Raw genomic sequence first — 21,097 nt, 5'->3', positions numbered from 1 at the left:
AGGATCATGTCAACATTTGTTTTGTCTTTTTGTTGTTGTTTAACCTCTTTTGTTTGCTTGACTTACGATCACTGTATCCCAATGGTGACTTCAAACCCTCTAGGTTCCTTCAAAATATACCCCAAATTTCATACCTCCCAGCTAAAAGATGACCAAGTCAACCCATTCCCTAACTACTCAGTCTTACCACTGGCCTCTGGAATCTAAGCATCCACTAATTGGTCCACTAATTTAGTGGACTATGAAGGACCCTGCTCAGAAGGCTAGTCTGGTACTGGTAAAGCACTGATCCAGTTGGACTCCCAAGGTCAGGTTCACCTGCAAAGGCCAAAGTCAGCATGGAAAAGTCTACCAGGTGATGAGGAGAGAAGAAGAGAGTCAAGATGTGTAATCTGAGGTTCCTAGTCGACCCTAACCAGGGTCTGACACTAACGCTCAACCTGATGTTCAAAGCACCTGTACTCTGCCTGGTTTCTATCTCACCGGGAATCTGATAATTCTAGTTATGAGGCATGACATGACATAACTTCAAATTTCTGGGACTGCTTGATGCCAGAGCTGTTTCTTATTACTCTTCAGCTCCTAGAAACTTCTGGGTCCCTGACCATTCCCTGGAATTCTGCTTTCATTCCCTGCCCCAACGCCTGCTACTTTGTGTGTGCCCTAACTCCACCTAACTACGCGACGTTCATGCATCCTGCCCATGGCACTCACCTAGCTCCTGGCTCTGCCCCCTCCGCACACACCCCCACCCCCCAAAACCTGGCACACAGGAATGTCTGCTGAAGGTAACTCGACCTTACCTACCTGCTCTCCTGCCTCTCAGACTTGGCCCCTCTCTCCTTGTTCTGAGTCCAAGGCCCAACTTTCTTCCCAAGCTCATGGGAGACTCCCCTCCCTCACAAATTCCAACTCCTCCATCAACAAACCCAGACAGTCCAGGGGAGAAAAATCAATCCCCAGCTGGCCTTGAGGCTGACCAATTTGGGAAGGAAACAACTCACAATAATTATCTTTCCTTTTTGTGCAGTTTTTAAAATCACACTGCCTTTAATGCTTTAACATGACTTCACTCATGTTTTGACCTTGGAAAGCACTTCCCTATTTCTCACAGCAAATCCCACTGGGGCCGGGGCCAGAGCCAGTGCCATATCCTCAGGACCTGAACACTACTGAAGTTTCCAAGATGCTCAATGCCCAGGGGGCTCCTATGTCCAAACCCCACTCACCTCTAGTCCCACTGCCCCGCTGTCCCCCTTTCCCACCCGTTGGCAGAAGAAAGTGGATTTTGGGGATCTTTTTATAGTTCTCCCACCTACTCCACAAATTCAGTAGGAGGCAGAATGAAGTTTCCAAGTTCTCTGAATGACACAAAGCTCTTAAAGTAGAATAAAATTAGTTGAAAAATAGAAAAATGATTTTTATCTCCTTAAAAAAAAAAAAGGACACCTACTTTAAATGATTCACAGTGACTTCGTACTTTCTTCCACTGGAATATGCTTTCCTTCCTCCCAAAGGTGGTCGTACCCTCCTTTCTCCCCATCCAGTCCTAAAACAAGATACCTCCTCAGGATTCCTGTTCTGATTTGGGGGCCCCCGAGAAAAAAAATTTTTTTTTTAAACTGAAGTACAGCTGATTTACTAACACAACATTTTGTGTTAGTTTCAGGTGTACAGCAGTGATTCAGTTATACGTATATTCTTTTGTAGATTCTTTTCCCTTTATAGGTTATTACAAACAATTGAATATAGTTCCCTGTGCTATACAGTAGGTCCTTGTTGGTTATCTATTTTATATATACTAGTGTATATATGTTAATCCTAAACTCCTAATTTATTCCTCCCAGAAACATGGGACACTTCACGAATTTGTGTCATCCTTGTGCAGGGGCCACGCTAATCTTCTCTATATCATTCCACTTTTCTCGTGCTGAAGCAGGCACGAGAAAATCTTGACAATAAACAAGTCAGGCAATATTCCTGTCCCCTGGATGGGATAAATAAGATAAGTACAGAATCAAAGTAGTTTTTGCTGGTGGCACTAAAGTTAGGTAGTCAGGGCTGGCCTCAGTTAAGAAATGCTATTTGATCTGAGCTGTCCCTGGTGAGAATACCCCAGCCATGGCAAGAGACAGGGAAAGAGTTCTGCAGGTAGAGAGAGGAGCAAACGCAGAGACTCTCGGGGGAGGAGCCTCGGAGCCACCTACAGGGGATACTCTTCCAACTCATCTCCAATACCCCAGCTTCCCACTGCAGCCTCCATCACCACCAATCAGCTCCCAGCTCAGCTGTGTGGCCCCACCAGGCCTAAAGTCAAAGCCTTTGCTCAGGCCGCTCCCTCTGCTGCCTCGGTAGCTGTTAGCTCCCTCTTGTCCCTCAAGGCCCCCGTGGTTGGGCCCAGTGCCCTTCCCCTCTATCCCACAATCATGATACATTCTGAAGCCCTTTCTTCCGTTTGGTTCCCCCAACTGACTGTGCCTTGATCGCTGGGGTCCAATCTAACTCATCCCTGTTGGTCCGGAACCTGACACACAGGTGGTACTCAGAAAAGGTACACTAACTTGAAGCACCTCACATGCAGGCACAAATGAGTACATATATAAACTGGTGAAATCTGCATAAGGACTGTCGATTGCAACAGTGTCCATTTCCTGGTTTGGATGCTGTACTAGTTATGTAAGATGCCACTACTGGGGGAGGCTGAGGGAAGGACACACAGGACCCTGTATCTTTTGGCGGTGGGGCAAATTCCTAGGAGTCTGTATTTCTAAGGTTAAAACTTCTTTTAAAACCCCAAAGATTTTACCTTTTAAATACTCTGATTTGTGGCTTCTCCTTAATAATAGCAAGATCTGGTGACACTGGGCCTCCAGGCCAACAGTTGGATGGGGCTGGGCGGTAGCTGTTCCCCCTTACATGGGCATGGCTCTCAGATTCCTCTCCCGAAACACCAAGGCCAAGTGTCAGTTGCTGTTTATCATGGTGCCTGCAGTGCTTTTTGTCTTAGAAATATTGCTCTACCAAGAGTAGGAAAATGAAAGACCAAGAGGGTCTTGTATGTCCAGAAAAAAGGGAGACGGCCACATTTTTGTGAAAGTGAAAAACATTCCTGTGAGTTTCGATTTGAAATCCCCTACCCTTCACGCATGCTACCTGCTCGGCCTGAAGCATTTGAGGTTTGGACCCTGGACTCTAACTCTTTAGGACCAAATTTTTTACTCTAAGTCAGCAAATAAATTTTAAAACCAAACCACTGGAAAAGAACACAGCTTAAGCACACAGTAACCCATTCTGCCCTAAATATTTCAGTTCTTTCATCTCACCTTTCCTGAGAACACAGGATCCTGCTCTCGGCCACCAAAAGAGAAGGTGCCCCTTATGCATGATCACATCCAGATAAATAAGCAAGATCTTGTTTTTCCACTGAAACTGCAGTTCTGTTTAGCAGGGGAGGGAAAAGGCCCTCAGGGCATGCCTTCCCCGACCCTTCCCTTCACACCACTACCATCACCACCCCACAAAAGGAACGTGCTTGGAATGCAAGTGTCCCTGAAAGGGGGTGAGGCCAAGGCACAGGACGCTGGTGAACTGCCCAGTGAACGGTTTTAGAACAGTGTTTCCAATCAGGCTACAGAGAATCACCTGGGGCTCTAGACGATGCTCCTCAGGGGACACTCTTGCAGATGGCCCAGGACTGATTCATCCTGTGGCATTTGGAAACCATTAATTTAGAAAACTGTGACCCCCCTTGCTACCCTGGGCAGTCGGCCAAGACACACCTCTCCAGCCGAGAGATGCCAAAGCTGTGCAGTCCTGTAAGGCAGCCACTAGCCACACGTGGTCACTGAGCCCTTGCAGTGTGGCTGGTGTGACTTGAGATGTACTGTAAGGGGAACATACACACTGGATTTTGAAGACTTGGTATGGGAAAAAAATGTAAAATAGCTCACTGATCTTTTTAAAAATACTGATTATATATTGAAATAATATTTTAGATATACTGGGTTAAAAAATATATAGTTAAAATTAATTTCATTTCTTTTTACCTTTTTAAGTGTGGCTACTAGAAAAACCTTAAATGACACATGTGGCTCACATCTATTACACAGCCACGCTTGAGGAGACACTCAGCATTCTAGGGTGGGCGTTAACAATCCTAATGGAAAAACATGAGGACGCTGGTCAGGCCTGTCACCTACCGAGTGCATGACCCTCAGCAGGCTCTTGAGCTCTGGGAAGCTCAGCTCCTCCCAGACACGGGCATGAGAACACCCAGCACGCTGGGCCGAGGGGAGCATAATTAGTAACTGGAAGAACCAGGCTGACATCTTCCCGAAGCTGGTACCCGACACCCGTGACCTTCCTCGCCCTCCTCCTTCCCTGACTGCTTGAAGTCCGTAAAATTTGAACCCAGGATCTCCTGGCATCAAATTTACTAACCACAGTGTGCAGAACTGGGCCGTGACTGCAGATGGACGGCACAGAGGGTCTCCATCCAGAGGGTACAAAGGAATCACCTGAGGAGCCCTAACCCCACCCCCCGCCCCCAACCAGGGACTCTGACTGTCCACTTGGTGTGGGACCAGGTAGGCACATTGCTCATAAGAACCTTGGAACGTTCTGGTGCCCATGGCTTAGGATTCCCTCTGAGAAACTGACATGGCTGAGGAACTGTGACCAAAACCATTAGGGCTGCCTTGGGACTTCCCCAGCCTACAGTCAGCAGGCCAACCTGAACAAGGCAGGTGTGGCTCACGGAGAGGCCAGGAGCTGACCAGGGCCCTTCCCCAGCAGAGGGCTACTTTCCTGACATCTTGTAAAGCTAGGCGGGAAATGACTGTCTGCCCTGGATGTTGTTTCAAAAGGTGGCTGACACTTCCTACCTTCACACAAGGCCCCTTAAGAGGATCTAAAAGTACAATTTCAAAGTACTTGGCAATTGGGCTGAAAAGACTAGGCTGCTTGGCACTCCCACCAGCAACATACAAGAGGGTCCAGGATAGGTCCTCTTTCTGCCCTTGCCTGGTACCCAAAACACCAACGCTTGCCTGAACTTTCTGGATGTCAGGCCAATCCTTCAGGCTCTTCTGCAGAAGTGTTTCTCCTGCTTTCCAAGGAGCCCAGAAAGAGGCCAGAACTTCCATGGACAGACCTGCAAGTTCCAGTAGCCTGTTTATTCTTCTGGGGCCTTCAACCAGTGGAAGAAGTCATCTTACCAAACACGAATGCTAGATAGGCAGAGTGCACAGATCAATCCAACCCTAGGAGGCACACCGGCAGAAGACAGAACTTTATCTCGACCAGTCACTGCTCCTTCCCTTGGATTTAAAACCTTCTCTGTGCTAAGCCATCTCCATCTCAAACCAGTACAAAAGAGCAATTTCCTGGAGAACAAAAATTTAAATATCCTTCCCAGTATTTCTGTCAGTAAAATATGATCACGAAACTCAACCTATTCTTCCTTCTTAGGGCAAATCTATGAAAAATACAATGTGAACGGATCACTACATTTTCTCCACCGAGTCTGAACTGCCTCATATTTTTTTGGAAATTGGGTACAAAGTGAATAAGTACCAAATCTGAGAACTCCAATATATTTTTTATTTTTAATGCAGGAAAATGATCTGGGGTTTGTTCATAGCAATACAAACTACAAGCTGACTCTGGCGCATCAGCCCTGGGCCCCTGGACCCCAACCACAGAGTATTCTTCCAAATCACCCCCCCACACCAGAATTCTGCTTCTCGCATTCTTCTGCCCCACAGTTGGCCTCTGTCTCCCAGCTAGAACATGCCAGAGTAGCATGAACATAACTGAGTCCCCATGTAGCCCTGTCTTCACTTGGGAGCCATGTAAGCAAACAATCCAGCCCAAACATAAAACGCAAAACGTTACTGATCTCTTGAACACCAATGGGAAGGAATTAAATTCTTTTTTTTTTGCGGTACGCGGGGCCTCTCACTGTCGGGGCCTCTCCTGTTGCGGAGCACAGGCTCCAGACGCTCAGGCTCAGCGGCCATGGCTCACGGGCCCAGCCGCTCCGCGGCATGTGGGATCCTCCCAGACCAGGGCACGAACCCGTGTCCCCTGCATTGGCAGGCGGACTCTCAACCGCTGCGCCACCAGGGAAGCCCAGGAATTAAATTCTTAATGCATTGGGAGCTGTCTTTAAAACCCCTGCTCCTTCTCTACCACTTGCTATCCATATAGAGAGAGCAGCTAACCCTCTAAAGGCTCTTCTCTTCATCTTCCCACTCTCCCCAACTCCCAGCTCATACACACTTTCCCTCTCCTTTCCTTTAGCCTCTGTTCCTTCTTCTCACACACAAGTATTGGGTCTTCTCAGATATAAATACAGCCCCTCCTTACCTGCATTCACATATCCACACTCACACAAACTCTGACCCGCCCTCCAGCTCATCCTCCACTCATTGCCTCTATATAGAAAAGGACCAGGAACTGAGCTAACCAAGAGAAAATTCTCCTTAAAAGGTAGGGTAACTGGGAAAGCTGAGTAATAGACAACAATTACGTTTAACAGAGAGAAGAGGAGAAAGTCTATAAACACGGTGCCATGTGGCAAAGGGATAGAGTTAAATGTCACCACTCAGATCAGACAAGATGCTCTTTATACCCAGATTATACCGCTGCTGGAGAGACAGCCCCAGCACAGCCATGAAGAAGCCAACACATCTTGGCTTCCAAGAGCTTCCGGTAACACACTGGCTGTGAATATCCATCACTACATTAATGGGATAAAGTAGTATATGGAGAGGGCTATTTCCTAGGTCTCTGTCCACAGCAGAGATTCATCCTGGTGCTTGGAGAGGTCACAATGATCTGAATATGTGGAACAGTGGGCCTAGCACCATAAAGGACTTCTGAGGTGGCTCTGCTTATGCAATGGCCTTGTTCCTTTGTTCATCACACACAGGGACAGTGAGGAGGAAGAGGGAGAAACTATGATGAGAATGACCCAGGCTCTGCTTTCAAGGAAGCAAGTACAGGCCATAAGAACCATACAAGGTAAAAACTGATGAAAAGTTCTGTCTGCTTGTGAAGGAAGTTAAGAGGAGAGATAAGGGACAGCTGCAGGGCACAAGTGAAAGAATGCCAAACTGATTCACTTTGTTATAAAGCAGAAACTAACACACCATTGTAAAGCAATTATACTCCAATAAAGATGTTTAAAAAAAGAATGCCAACCTACATGCTGGCTCTACCAAGAATGGCCTTAGGCAAGTTGCTATTCCTCTCTGAGCCTATTTCCATGCCTGTAAAATGAGAAGGCTGGCCATAGGTGATCAGAGTTCCTCTCCAGCACTGATATTCCACAGCTCTCTGATTTTAAGGATACCTGCAGTGGGGGTCATGAACAGGTGGAGAACAGAATAGAAAGGCAGACAGGAGGAGTACAAACGATCCGAAAATCTTAATTATGATGATCACTATCGCTCTATGAAAATACTCACTGTACCTTCTAAAGCTACAGTTGTCAAGCGTGGCCAGACTTACAGGTAGGTTTCTGGCCCATTAATCTTAATACCAGAACAACATGCACAGTGTACCTGGAGCAGGCCGTTTGCTTATGAAGACACATTAAGGGCAGGGCCTTCCGCCCACAGTGCTGAGACCCTTCCTCATCCTAATGAAGGCCAGAGTTCAAACTCCCTGGTTTGCAAATGAGCAGAGAGACTCGGAGAGCCTGAATGACCCCCCAAGTCATACAGCTTGGACGGGCAGAACCGGGGGGAAGCCCAGATTGTCTGACTCCCCACCTACTGATAAATGCATATGAGATAACTGTGTGGGAGCCCTGCAAAGCTTGGACACTTAGAAACTCCACGCAGATGCACCTAACTGGTCCAAAAGGATGGGGGAGGATTCTGTAAAAGGGGAGCCAAGAGCAGCCTCCCCTTCCTCCACCACCTTGACAAGCAGGTTCATCACCAGCTCTGGGGGTTGGTATCTACCTAATACCCCGTTACATGTACACATTCCCATCTTTAAGCAATGCAGGTGGTGTCCAGTACTCTAGAACTGAGGTACTCCAGGTCCTGGGGTGCAACTGAAATCCTATGTAAAGACCCAACCACTTTCTAAATGCATATCCACAGGGAAGTCATTAAACATCTCAGGGCTTCAGTTTCCTCATTTGTAGAATAGGGATGACAACACTCCACACCTCATAGGGTTATGAGGAAGATTAAAAGAGGTAATACATGTAAGTGCTTAGCACAATGCCTACAACATAAATGTTATTATCACTGCACTTTTTCTGGGGAAGAGTCCAGACACCTGGGATGCACGGGCTCGGCCGCAGTGCCAGAAGCCCTCCTCCTGCACCCTGATGGGCCCGGATAGAGTGTGTTTATTCCTGAATGTGTGGCAATTGGAGCTGGGATCTGGTTCTGTCCTTTTTAATTTCCCACTGTTAGGGTGGGGTCTTAAGGGATCCAAGGAGGCATTTCTCAGCCACAGAAATGCCTATTTAGTGCCTCCAGTGCAATTCACCAGAGTTCTTTTTCTCCTGCTCTCCAGCAGAGAAAGCCTCAAACCCCTTCCTTCTGGAACAGTGAGGATGCTAGAGGAGGTGCTTCCCTTCCCACAGGATGACCTCAGTTCCATTCCAAGGATAGCATGTGGAACGTGGTCTACGTTAACTTTTATTGGGTCATAGATCCCTTTGAGAATCTAATGAAAACTTTGTGGATTCTTCCCCTACTGGGGAACTGTGAAGAGAGAATCAACTAATTCCAGGTACACAACAAGGTGATGTGTTGGGATGTGAAGAAGATCCGAAGCTGAGGTCTTGGTCTGTAAAGCAAGGATTAAAGAAGAAAGAGATTAAAGGAAGGTGTAAGAGATGGGAAGCAACTCAAGTCCTGGCTTTGCTGTTCTTTGGCCTCATGACCCTGGACAAATTACTCAACCTCTGAGTCTCAGCTTCCCCATCAGTAAAATGCGGGGGCTAATTAACAGTCCTTGCTTCACAGAGGAAGAATTATGAGGGTCAAATGAGATCATCTATGTAGACATTTAACATGTATCCGGTACACCTTAAGCACGAACTCAACTGATACCAACTATTATTACCACGATGAGGATGATGAAGGATGAGGCAGAAAAAGGTTAGCACAGCCATGAAGCCTTACTGTACTACTGGTTTTGTGGTTTTTTAGATGTTGCATTTAAAAACAAAATCAAGGCAGGTTTGTTGGGGAGAAATACCAGTGCCAGAGGGAATACAGGTCTTGAGCCCAAAATACAGAAGAGCTCTAACTGCAGAACCCCAACCTTGGGTCCTCAGCTCAGAAAGTCCCACCTTAGGTAGCAATGAAGGTGGAGAACATAGATGAGTGCCTAACGAAGGGCCAACTCAAATATCACATGTCTCTACCCTCCGCTGGAACAGCACCAACTCCATAAAGTAACCCAGTAACTCTCCAATAGGCAGTTAGTCTTTGACTGATCAACAATGGAGGAATTACTATTTAACAAATACAATGTTGGGTTAGATGAAATCTTTCAAAGCAAGGGGCATTTAGAAGAAAAATAAATACATATAAAAATAAAAGAGGCATTTTTGATGGTAAAAAAGACTGCCAATAACAGTTCCCATGGCAGCCCTGGCTCCCAACATCCCTATGTTCCAATCCGTTATCCCCTCCTGTATCCTCCACCTTGTAACCTCATTGGCAGATTAAGTTTGGAAGCAGCCATGCTTTCCCAAATAATTTCCTCTAATATAAAAGTAATACATGTTCGTCATATAAAGCTGGGAAAACAAAGGAAATCTCAAAGGAAATGATAATCCAACCATGTTGATTTATTGCTGCCAGTTGCTCTAAGTCAAATAATTTTTATTTATTTAAAGAATTATGTCACATGGCTTTCCTAAAATGGCCAGCATTCCTGAAGATTCAGTAAAAGCAGTAAGAATCAAGAAAAGTTTAGAACTGGTTGACAAAAGGGAGACAAGTGCACGTGCACACACGCACACACACGTGTGCAGGGCTTACCTCTCAGAGGCCTCTTGAACTCACAATACAGGATGGTCACTATGGCCACCCCTGAGCTAAGAAATTTAAACTTAGAGGATCAAAAAAGAACTCCACCCATTAAAACAATGCTGTTTAAGTATCAAAAAGTCTAGCATTTCAAAAGAGTGTTTTAAGTACACATTTTAAAAAACCCAAAGCCTACGATGTGTTCCTTGGCACGAATCTGGGTCAGTTCCTGGTGGGGCTCCAGGGTAGAATTTCAAAAGAGATGTAATTATTCCCCATGTCACTGATACCATTCTATCAGATGCAAATAAATCAAAATCATAACGATAAAGAAAAACAAAACTGAACCTCTCTGGCAACACACTCGGTGCTTAGAAAACATGAGTTTTTACCAGCATCTTTTATGGCTGCCTCTTAAAACCATTTTCGATACCACTTAGGCCAGAAAAACAGGAAGAATAATTTGTTGACTAGTTTCAAGGCTGTCCTCATCTGTTTAGTGGAGGGGCATCCCAGACAAGGATGTCCGTTCAGCAGGAAAGAACTTTCCAAGAGATGAGCACCCATCACTGGAAAAGGGTGGCTCCTTCAGTGAGAGTCTCACTGCCGGAGGTATGCAAGCAGAGTTATACAAACCATGTGGCTTCCAAGGTCCCTCACAACTTTAAAATTCACCCTTCATTTCAGAAGGTGCTGCCCTGTTGCCTTCCCTCATTCCTCATTAACGAGAAAGATGGCAAGATCACTGGCATGAGTTCTCCAGAACTCAGAAGGGCCACAGATAGAGGCAAAGGGCAAGAGATGGGAGTCACTCCTGAGCCTGGAGGAGACAGGTAAGCCCAGAAGCATGTCCTCTAGGAATGGACAAAGAATTCAGAGATGTCTGTGGGTGGCTCTGGAAACAAAGTGGAATGCTGAGACTCAGAGTAGAGTCCACATGCCCTATCCTGAGACTGGACTGCAGCAGCTTTTCTGGAAAAGGTGGCACTTTTAGGATTTAATATAGATCCCTCTGGGTCCCCAAGACACAGGCAGCTCTGCCACTTTCCCACAAACCCTGGACATCACTGGTCAAATATAAGCAGAAGCCATCTCCTTAAGAGCGTCCTGGAGCTGAGAGGTCAAGAAAGGGGCCTCCTAGGACCCCCAAGATAACCAAGTCCAGCAAACAATGGCCTGCAATTAACTGGGACAGTGTACTTTTTCTACATTCTACGATAGAGGCAAAGGACAACAAAATAAGTTGACATTTGGTCCCAAAAAACCATATCCAGAAGACGTCCTAATTCAATCCAGCTTCTAACGGGCCCTTGGTTATGGTTGGTCCACAGAGCTGGTAACAACACACAGTCTAATTCAAACCTACAGCTTAGAATTTTGGACAGACTTTAAAGTCTTATTGGCAAGATCACAAAAGACCAAAAGATGTGCATGTTATTCCACGTAGGGACCCCCATGTCCCTCTAGGATAAGGCATGACACTCCTGACTTCTGCAGAAGACAGGATTTTTCTTCCTCCAAAGATAAGGGGGTTGGGGCACAGCGCATGGGGAGGGGGAGGAGAGCAAAATCCTCAGGAGGAGCCAATAGATAATACCCCAGAGTAGCAAAACATGCAAGCTATTGAAAAACGTGTAAGTAAACACCAAAAGAATCAGCTATGATTTTTAAGTGACTGCCACAGGGGATGGCAGGTAGGGGGAGGGGAGGCAGGAGAGGGTGTTCCTGGAGAACTGTTTGATTCTTGAAACTATATGCATGTGTAAATTTGATAAAAACTACAAATTGGAGCAGATGTAGTTCGGAAAAACGATATACACACTGGGGATGCTGCTGCCGCCACCCCTCCCCCCAGCAACCTGCACGGAAGCGAAGTTGCCCAGGCTTGTTGGGGCAACCTTCTTAACACGAACGGTGGTGTGACACGTGAACCATGGTTCCCACTCTGCTGCGAGCAGATGGCATGCCAGTTAGCTCTGGAAGCTCGACTGCCAGCAGAGCCAGCTGTTTTCTCTTTTTCCTTTGCAAGTCCAGAAAAGTTTATTGGTGTTGTTACCTTTTCAGAACATTGTCAATAATTAGCCTTACTACATAACTCTCTGCAGTACGGACTAGCATTCTGGGAAAGTCGAGAAAATTTCCCCAACATTGCTGATTTCATACAGCATTACATTCAGTCTTCACGTCTCCAGAGGCTCCTCTTGGCTGTGAGAATTTCTCATACTTCCCTCATTTTTGATGACCTCGACAATGTTGAGGAGCACTGCCCCGTTCTAAAGCCTCAGAGTCCTCTGCTTCAGCTGGGAGACAGGGAAAGGGACAGTGGAGCAGCCACTTCACATTCATGAAAACCCCAGCTTAGAGGAGCTGTCCATCCTTTTGTATTTCTGGTATGGAGCGATGGAGATCTCCTCTAGCACCCAGTGCTAAGGCAACATTTCCAATTTGAATATTCCATTGGTCAGGCTGCTGCAGGCGGCCCAGCTTTAGGAAGACCAGCTGGGTGGCTGATAAAGTCTTGGTGCTCCAGTCGGGTGTCAGGCCTGTGCCTCTGAGGTGGGAGAACAGAGTTCAAGACATTGATATTTTGCGGGGCCAGGAGGTCTCTGGTGGACCAAACAGCAAAAGCTCTCTCAGAGATCGCCATCTCAATGATAAGACCCAGCTGCACTCAATGATCAGCAAGCTACAGTGCTGGACACCCTATGCCAAACAACTAGCAAGAGAGGAACACAACCCCACCCATTAGCAGAGAGGCTGCCTAAAATCATAAGGTCACACACACCCCAAAATACACCACCAGACGGAGTCCTGCCCACCAGAAAGACAAGATCCAGCCTCATCCACCAGAACACAGGCACCACCAGTCCTCTCCACCAGGAAGCCTACACAACCCACTGAACCAACCTTACCCACGAGGGGCAGACACCAAAAACAATGGGAACTACGAACGTGCAGCCTGCAGAAAGGAGACGCCAAACACAGGAAGTTAAGCAAAATGAGAAGACAAAGAAATACACAGCAGATGAAGTAGCAAAGTAAAAACCCACCAGACCAAACAAATGAAGAGGAAACAGGCAGTCTACCTGAAAAAGAATTGAGATTAATGATAGTAAAGTGATCCAAAATCTCGGAAACAGAACGGAGAAAACACAAGAAACGTTTAACAAGGACCTAGAAGAACTAAAGGGCAAACAAACAACGCTGAACAACACAATAAATGAAATTTTAAATTCTCTAGAAGAAATCAATAGCAGAATAGCTGAGGCAGAAGAATGGATAAGTGACCTGGAAGATAAAATAGTGGAAATAACTACTGCACAGCAGAATAAAGAAAAAAGAATGAAAAGAACTGAGGACAGTCTCAGAGACCTCTGGGACAACATTAAATGCACCAACATTCGAATTAAAGGGGTCCCAGAAGAAGAAGAGAAAAAGAAAGGGACTGAGAAAATATTTGAAGAGATTATAGCTGAAAACTTCCCTAATATGGGAAAAGAAATAGTCAAGTCCAAGAAGCACAGAGAGTCCCATACAGGATAAATCCAAGGAGGAACAGGCCAAGACACATATTAATCAAACTATCAAAAATTAAAGACAAAGAAAAAATATTAAAAGCAGCAAGGGAAAAACAACAAATAAAATACAAGGGAATCCCCATAAGGTTAACAGCTGATCTTTCAGCAGAAACTCTGCAAGCCAGAAGGGTGTGGCAGGACATACTTAAACTGATGAATGGGGAAAACCTACAACCAAGATTACTCTACCCAGCAAGGATGTCATTCAGATTTGATGGAGAAATTAAAACCTTTACAGACAAACAAAAGCTAAGAGAATTCAGCACCACCAAACCAGCTTTACAACAAATGCTAAAGGAACTTCTCTAGGCAGGAAACACAAGAGAAGGAAAAGGTCTACAATAAAAAACCCAAAACAATTAAGAAAATGGGAATAGGAGCACACATACCCATAACTACCTTAAATGTAAATGCTCCAACCAAAAGACATAGACTAGCTGAATGGATACAAAAACAAGACACATATATATGCTGTCTACAAGAGACCAACTTCAGACCTAGGGACACATACAGACTGAAAGTGAGGGGATGGAAAAAGATATTCCATGCAAATGGAAATCAAAAGAAAGCTGGAGTAGCAATTCCTATATCAGACAAAAAGGACTTGCAGATAAAGACTATTACAAGAGACAAAGAAGGACACTACATAATGATCAAGGGATCAATCCAACAAGAAGATATAACAATTGTAAATAATTATGCACCCAACATAGGAGCACCTCAATACATAAGGCAAATGCTAACAGCCATAAAAGGGGAAATTGACAGTAAAACAATCATAGTAGGGGACGTTAACACCCCGTTTCACCAATGGACAGATCAACCAAAATGAAAATAAATAAGGAAACACAAGCTTTAAATGATACATTAAACAAGATGGACTTAACTGATATTTACAGGACATTCCATCCAAAAACAATAGAATACACATTCTTCTCAAGTGCTCATGGAACATTCTCCAGGATAGATCATATCTCGGGTCACAAATCAAGCCTTGGTAAATTTAAGAAAACTGAAATCGTATCAAGTATCTTTTCCAACCACAACGCTATGAGAGTAGGTATCAATTACAGGAATAAATCTGTAAAAAATACAAGCACATGAAGGCTAAACAATACACTACTTAATAACCAAGAGATCACTGAAGAAATCAAAGAGGAAATCAAAAAATACCTAGAAACAAATGACAATGAAAATATAACGACCCAAAACTTACGGGATGCAGCAGAAGCAGTTCTAAGAGGGAGGTTTATAGCAATATAATCCTACCTCATGAAACAAGAAACATCTCAAATAAACAATCTAACCTTACGTCTAAAGCAATTAGAGAAAGAAAAAAAAAAAACCCAAAGTTAGCAGAAGGAAAGAAATCATAAAGATCAGATCAGAAATAAATGAAAAAGAAATGAAGGAAACAATAGCTAAGATCAGTAAAACTAAAAGAGGGACTTCCCTGGTGGCGCAGTGGTTAAGAATCCGCCTCCCAATGCAGGGGACACAGGTTCCAGCCCTGGTCCGGGAAGATCCCACATGCTGCGGAGCAACAAAGCCTGTGCACCACAACTACTGAGCCTGCGCTCTAGAGCCCATAAGTCACAACTAGTGAAGCCCACACACCTAGAGCCCAGGCTCCACAACAAGAGAAGCCACCACAATGAGAAACCTGCACACCACAACGAAGAGTAGCCCCCGCTCACCGCAACTACAGAAAGCCTGCACACAGCAATGAAGACCCAACACAGCCAAAAGTAAATTAAAAAAAAAAAATCTTCCAACAAACAAAAGCCCAGGACCAGATGGTTTCACAGGAGAATTCTATCAAACATTTAGAGAAGAGCTAACATCTATCCTTCTCAAACTCTTCCAAAATATAGCAGAGGGAGGAACACTCCCAAACTCATTCTACGAGGCCACCATCACCCTGATACCAAAACCAGACAAAGATGTCACAAAAAAAGAAAACTACTGACCAACATCACTGATGAACATAGATGCAAAAATCCTCAACAAAATACTAGCAAACAGAATCCAACAGCACATGAAAAGGATCATACACCATGATCAAGTGGGGTTTAACCCAGGAATGCGAGAATTCTTCAATATATGCAAATCAATGAAATAAACCATATTAACAAACTGAAGGAGAAAAACCATATGATCATACCGATAGATGCAGAAAAAGCTTTTGACAAAATTCAACACCCATTTATGATAAAAACTCTCCAGAAGGTAGGCACAGAGGAAACTTACCTCAACACAATAAAGGCCATATATGACAAACCCACAGCCAACACTGTGCTCAATGGTGAAAAACTAAAACCATTTCCACTAAGATCAGGAAAAAGACAAGGTTGCCCACTCTCACCACTATTATTCACCATAGTTTTGGAATTTTTAGCCACAGCAATCAGAGAAAAAAAGGAAATAAAAGGAATCCAAATCGGAAAAGAAGAAATAAAACTGTCACTGTATGCAGATGACATGATACTATACAGAGAGAATTCCAAAGATGCTACCAGAAAACTACTAGAGCTAATCAATGAATTTGGTAAAGTAGCAGGATATAAAATTAATGCACAGAAATCTCCTGCATTCCTATACACTAATGATGAAAAACCTGAAAGAGAAATTAAGGAAACACCCCCATTTACCACTGCAACAAAAAGAATAAAATACCTAGGAATAAACCTACCTAAGGAGACAAAAGACCTGTATGCAGAAAACTATAAGACACTGATGAAAGAAATTAAAGATGATATAAACAGATGGAGTGATACACCATGTTCTTAGATTGGAAGAATCAACACTGTGAAAATGACTCTACTACCCAAAGCAATCTACAGATTCAATGCAATCCTTATCAAACTACCAATGGCATTTTTCACAGAACTAGAACAAAAAATTTCACAATTTGTATAGAAACACAAAAGACCACGAGCAGCCAAAGCAATCTTGATAAAGAAAAATGGAGCTGGAGGAATCAGGCTCCCTGACTGCAGACTATACTACAAAGCTACAATAATCAAGACAGTATGGTACTGGCACAAAAACAGAAATATAGATCAATGGAACAGGATAGAAAGCCCAGAGATAAACCCACGTACATATGGTCATCTTATTTTTGATAAAGGAGGCAAGAATATACAACGGAGAAAAGACAGTCTCTTCAATAAGTGGTGCTGGGAAAACTGGACAGCTACATGTAAAAGAATGAAATTAGAGCACTCCCTAACACCGTACACAAAAATAAACTCAAAGTGGATCAAAGACCTAAATTTAAGGCCAGACACTATAAAACTCTTAGAGGAAGGAAAACATAGGCAGAACACTCTATGACATAAATCACAGCAAGATCCTTTTTGACCCACCTCCTAGAGAAATGGATATAAAAACAAAAATAAACAAATGGGACCTAATGAAACTTCAAAGCTTTTGCACAGCAAAGGAAACCATAAACAAGACGAAAAGACAACTCTCAGAATGGGAGAAAATATTTGCAAATGAATCAAGTGACAACGGATTAATCTCCAAAATATACAGGCAGCTCATGCAGCCCAATATCAAAAAAACAAACAACCCAATCCAAAAATGGGCAGAAGATCTAAATAGATACTTCTCCAAAGAAGATATACAGATTGCCAACAAACACATGAAAGAATGCTCAACATCACTAATCATTAGAGAAATGCAAATCAAAACTACAGTCAGGTATCACCTCACACCAGTCAGAATGGCCATCATGAAAAAATCTACAAACAATAAATGCTGGAGAGGGTGTGGAGAAAAGGTAACCCTCTTGAACTGTTGGTGGGAATGTAAATTGATACAGCCACTATGGAGAACAGTATGGAAGTTCCTTAAAAAACTAAAAACAGAACTACCATACGACCCAGCAATCCCACTACTGGGCATATACCCTCAGAAAACCATCATTCAAAAAGAGTCATGTGGGGCTTCCCTGGTGGCACAGTGGTTGAGAGTCTGCCTGCCGATGCAGGGAACATGGGTTCGTGCCCCGGTCTGGGAAGACCCCACATGCCGCGGAACGGCTAGGCCCGTGAGCCACGGCCACTGAGCCTGCGCGTCCGGAGCCTGTGCTCCGCAACGGGAGAGGTCACAACAGTGAGAGGCCTGCGTACCGCCAAAAAAAAAAAAGAAAAGAGTCACGTACCACAATGTTCATTGCAGCTCTACTTACAATAGCCAGGACATGGAAGCAACCTAAGTGTCCATCAACAGATGAATGGATAAAGAAGATGTGGCACATATATACAACGGAATATTACTCAGCCATAAAAAGAAACGAAACTGAGTTATTTGTAGTGAGGTAGATGGACCTAGAGACTGTCATACAGAGTGAATTAAGTCAGAAGGAGAAAAACAAATACCGTATGCTAACACATACATATGGAATCTTAAAAAACAAAAGGTTCTGAAGAACGTTTTTCTTCAGGACAGGAATAAAGACAAAGGAATAAAGACAAAGTCGCAGACGTAGAGAATGGACTTGGGGACACGGAGAGGCGGAAGGGTAAGCTGGGACGAAGTGAGAGAGTGGCATGGACATATATACACTACCAAATGTAAAATAGCTAGTGGGAAGCAGCCGCATAGCACAGGGAGATCAGCTCGGTGCTTTTGTCCACCAAGAGGGGTGGGATAGGGAGGGTGGGAGGGAGACGCAAGAGGGAGGAGATATGCAGATATGTGTTTATGTATAGCTGATTCAGTTTGTTATACAGCAGAAACTAACACACCATTATAAAGCAATTATACTCCAATAAAGATGTTTAAAAAACACAAAACTACGAATTGTAAAAAGAAGAAAAGAGGGAACAGGGCTAGGATACCTTGGATGTATGTATTTTATTTCCCAACTTAAAATAAATAGTTATAAAATCATCATCCAGAGAGAATCACTGGATGATTTGGAGGTAGTTTCTTTTTATATATGTGTATATGTATACATACATGTATCAATAAGAAGAATTTTTTTTTAACTCTTTGGAGTCATCCAATGACCATAAGGTTTCTGTTTGATTTTGGAGAAGGAATATTTTATTCATTAAAGTATTAAATAACTTGGGCCTTCGCTTCGTATATCATCAGTCAATATCAAGCTTTTCTATATATTAGGATAGGCATGCCAGGCTGTCATATTTTGACTACATGGTGTATTTACAAAGAAAAAAATACTTTTTGGATAGGGTATTGTGATTTTCAGTATTCTTAGACATCAAATTGCAGCAGTGGGGTGGAAGCCTTACTGGAAATTGGTTTCACCTCAAATTATGTTTTCTGACTCTCTCCCTGTGTGCCTTGTTTCTTCCCATGCATGTCTTCGCTTCTCTCTCCCCACCCACCTGTCACTAGCTCTCCTCCCCACTCCACCCCACTTCCTTGTTTCATCCTCTCACACCTATACTTTTCCCCTGACACCCTCAACCCGATGGAATATGGAACTGAAATCATATTCTTATTACTTTTTGCATTTGCACAATAGAATGGTCTTTAAGTTTAGAACAGGAACACAGGGCTTTCCTGGTGGCGCAGTGGTTGAGAGTCCGTCTGCCGATGCAGGGGACACGGGTTTGTGCCCCGGTCCGGGAAGATCCCACATGCCGCGGAGCGGCTGGGCCCGTGAGCCATGGCCACTTAGCCTGCGCGTCCGGAGCCTGTGCTCCGCAACAGGAGAGGCCACAACAGTGAGAGGCCCGCGTACCGCAAAAAAAAAAAAAAAAAGAACACAAAGTATTCCATTCATCCATTTTCTAAGGTCCCCGTACCTCTTTTTTTTTAAAAAACAAAACAAAACAAGGCAGCTGTAGCCCCAGGGCACATGGCCTGACTAGGAAACCCTCAGAAATAAGAGCTCTGACCCCTGCCTGGAAAAGCCAGTATAGACGTAGAAGAGGCCTTGTGTGGGCAAGGGGATGGTTTCCCAGAGAGGCCAGGGAGGAGGACTGAAGTCAAAGCCAACTCACACTTCCCCTGGGGACCTGCAGGAGGAAGGGTCATGCCCACAGCCCAGCACCGCCTCCAGTGGGGGCATCAGTAGATCCAGAAGGCAAACCTATAATTATCAGGGCATCGAGCTAAACCACCACCTACTCCTCCATCCCTCTGAGAAGGACCTGCCTCTTTTTCTCATCATCCAAAATGTCTTCAGTCTTTTTTCCCCTGTAAGAGCTTCTTCTAAAATCAGGTTACACCCCCCCATCCTATACCTATAGGACTTTTGTAACCCAGATGTTGGATACATCTTAAAAGAACTTTCTGGGTCCCAATCACTCTTTGAAATATAAGTTCTCTCTTCCAGCCCTCAGAGATCTGCATACTTCCCATGGCTGACTTCCACAGCTCCAAGTGTCTGATAAAAAAATATTCGACCAGGACAGGCCTAGGCACAATCCTAGGTCTGCCACAGAGGCTTCCCACACAGAAAATACAAATCTGAGCTGGTAATCCAGCCAGCAGTGAATCCACCTGAGGCCTTATCACCCAGCCCTCACTTCCCGTTTTAGCTTTAGGCTCCTAATGGGATCCTTCCTCTTAGATGCTTCCCTGAGATCACATATGGGTCATGTACCCAATAGATACAGTATCTACTGCACTTCCCTGAGTTCTTGTCAAGAAAGGAGTATATTCCGTTTGACAGGCTTGCACAACTCATACTGGTTCTTAATCACTGGTGCATTCTTCTTGGTAACAGTACCAAGCCATTTTCCCTATGAAGATACATGAAAAAATTTTTAAAGAAAGAGAAGAGCGTAAATGAGGGAGCTCTGCCTTCCCCAAGTATCTCCTGAAGAAAGTCAGGCAATTGCTCCGTTTCTGAGAAATAAACCAGTAAATTCCCATACAGTAAGTTTTCTGCAAATGATATAGGAAACTGGGGGAGGGGGTGTGGAGGGGCGACTCAAACGGGCAGTTCAGTTCTCAAAGAGCAGGAAGGTAAGTTTTTATACAGTGGCAAATGTTCCTTTTGGACTGGCTTCAAACCTGTGTGTGGGCCGATTCTCTGAAATAAACAAAATTCTCTTGTATAACAGAGGTTATGAGGTGACTAAGAGGGTGAGGATTCTGGTGGAAAAGAAGTCACCCCCAAATCACCTTTGACTAGGATCAGTTCTTCTGCCTGCATTGGGTCTTGACTCGGCAAAACCTGACTAGTGACGGACAGCCGTATCAAAGGGTCCATGCAACCCTGGACAGATGGGTATATGCCCCAGCTTAAGTCCAAGGACAACCCGACTGGTCCAGCTTTTGAGAGCCCTGAAACGCCCTGATCCACACAGCGAGAGCTGGAATGCCAACCCTGGCTCCAGTCAGATCCCATGCACTGCCAAGGGAGGCATGATGTCCCGAACAGCAGTTGGCCCAACACGTGAGCGGGAGGTGCAGCTGCCGAGCTTTCATGTTTACCAGGAAGAAAGAATGTTGATTTTGCAGATTTTTGATAATGTTTTCACAGCCAGTGTTATTCCCAGCCCATTTGAAAATGCAATC

General features: G+C 44.4%; 1 protein-coding gene and 1 pseudogene across 49 annotated transcripts in view; both read right to left on the bottom strand.

Annotated features, from left to right (window-relative positions):
- The window catches only part of SORBS1 (sorbin and SH3 domain containing 1), a 240,550-nt gene that overhangs the window by 176,146 nt on the left and 43,307 nt on the right, over window positions 1-21,097 (bottom strand). The window lies entirely within an intron of this gene.
- LOC115858042 (U6 spliceosomal RNA) lies at window positions 1,846-1,944 on the bottom strand (annotated as a pseudogene).

The sequence above is a fragment of the Globicephala melas genome, chromosome 16 (genome assembly GCF_963455315.2).
Source record: "Globicephala melas chromosome 16, mGloMel1.2, whole genome shotgun sequence".
Lineage (NCBI taxonomy): Eukaryota > Metazoa > Chordata > Mammalia > Artiodactyla > Delphinidae > Globicephala > Globicephala melas.
The sequence above is the reverse complement of the archived record's forward strand: the minus strand, read 5'-3'. Positions and strand labels throughout refer to the sequence as shown.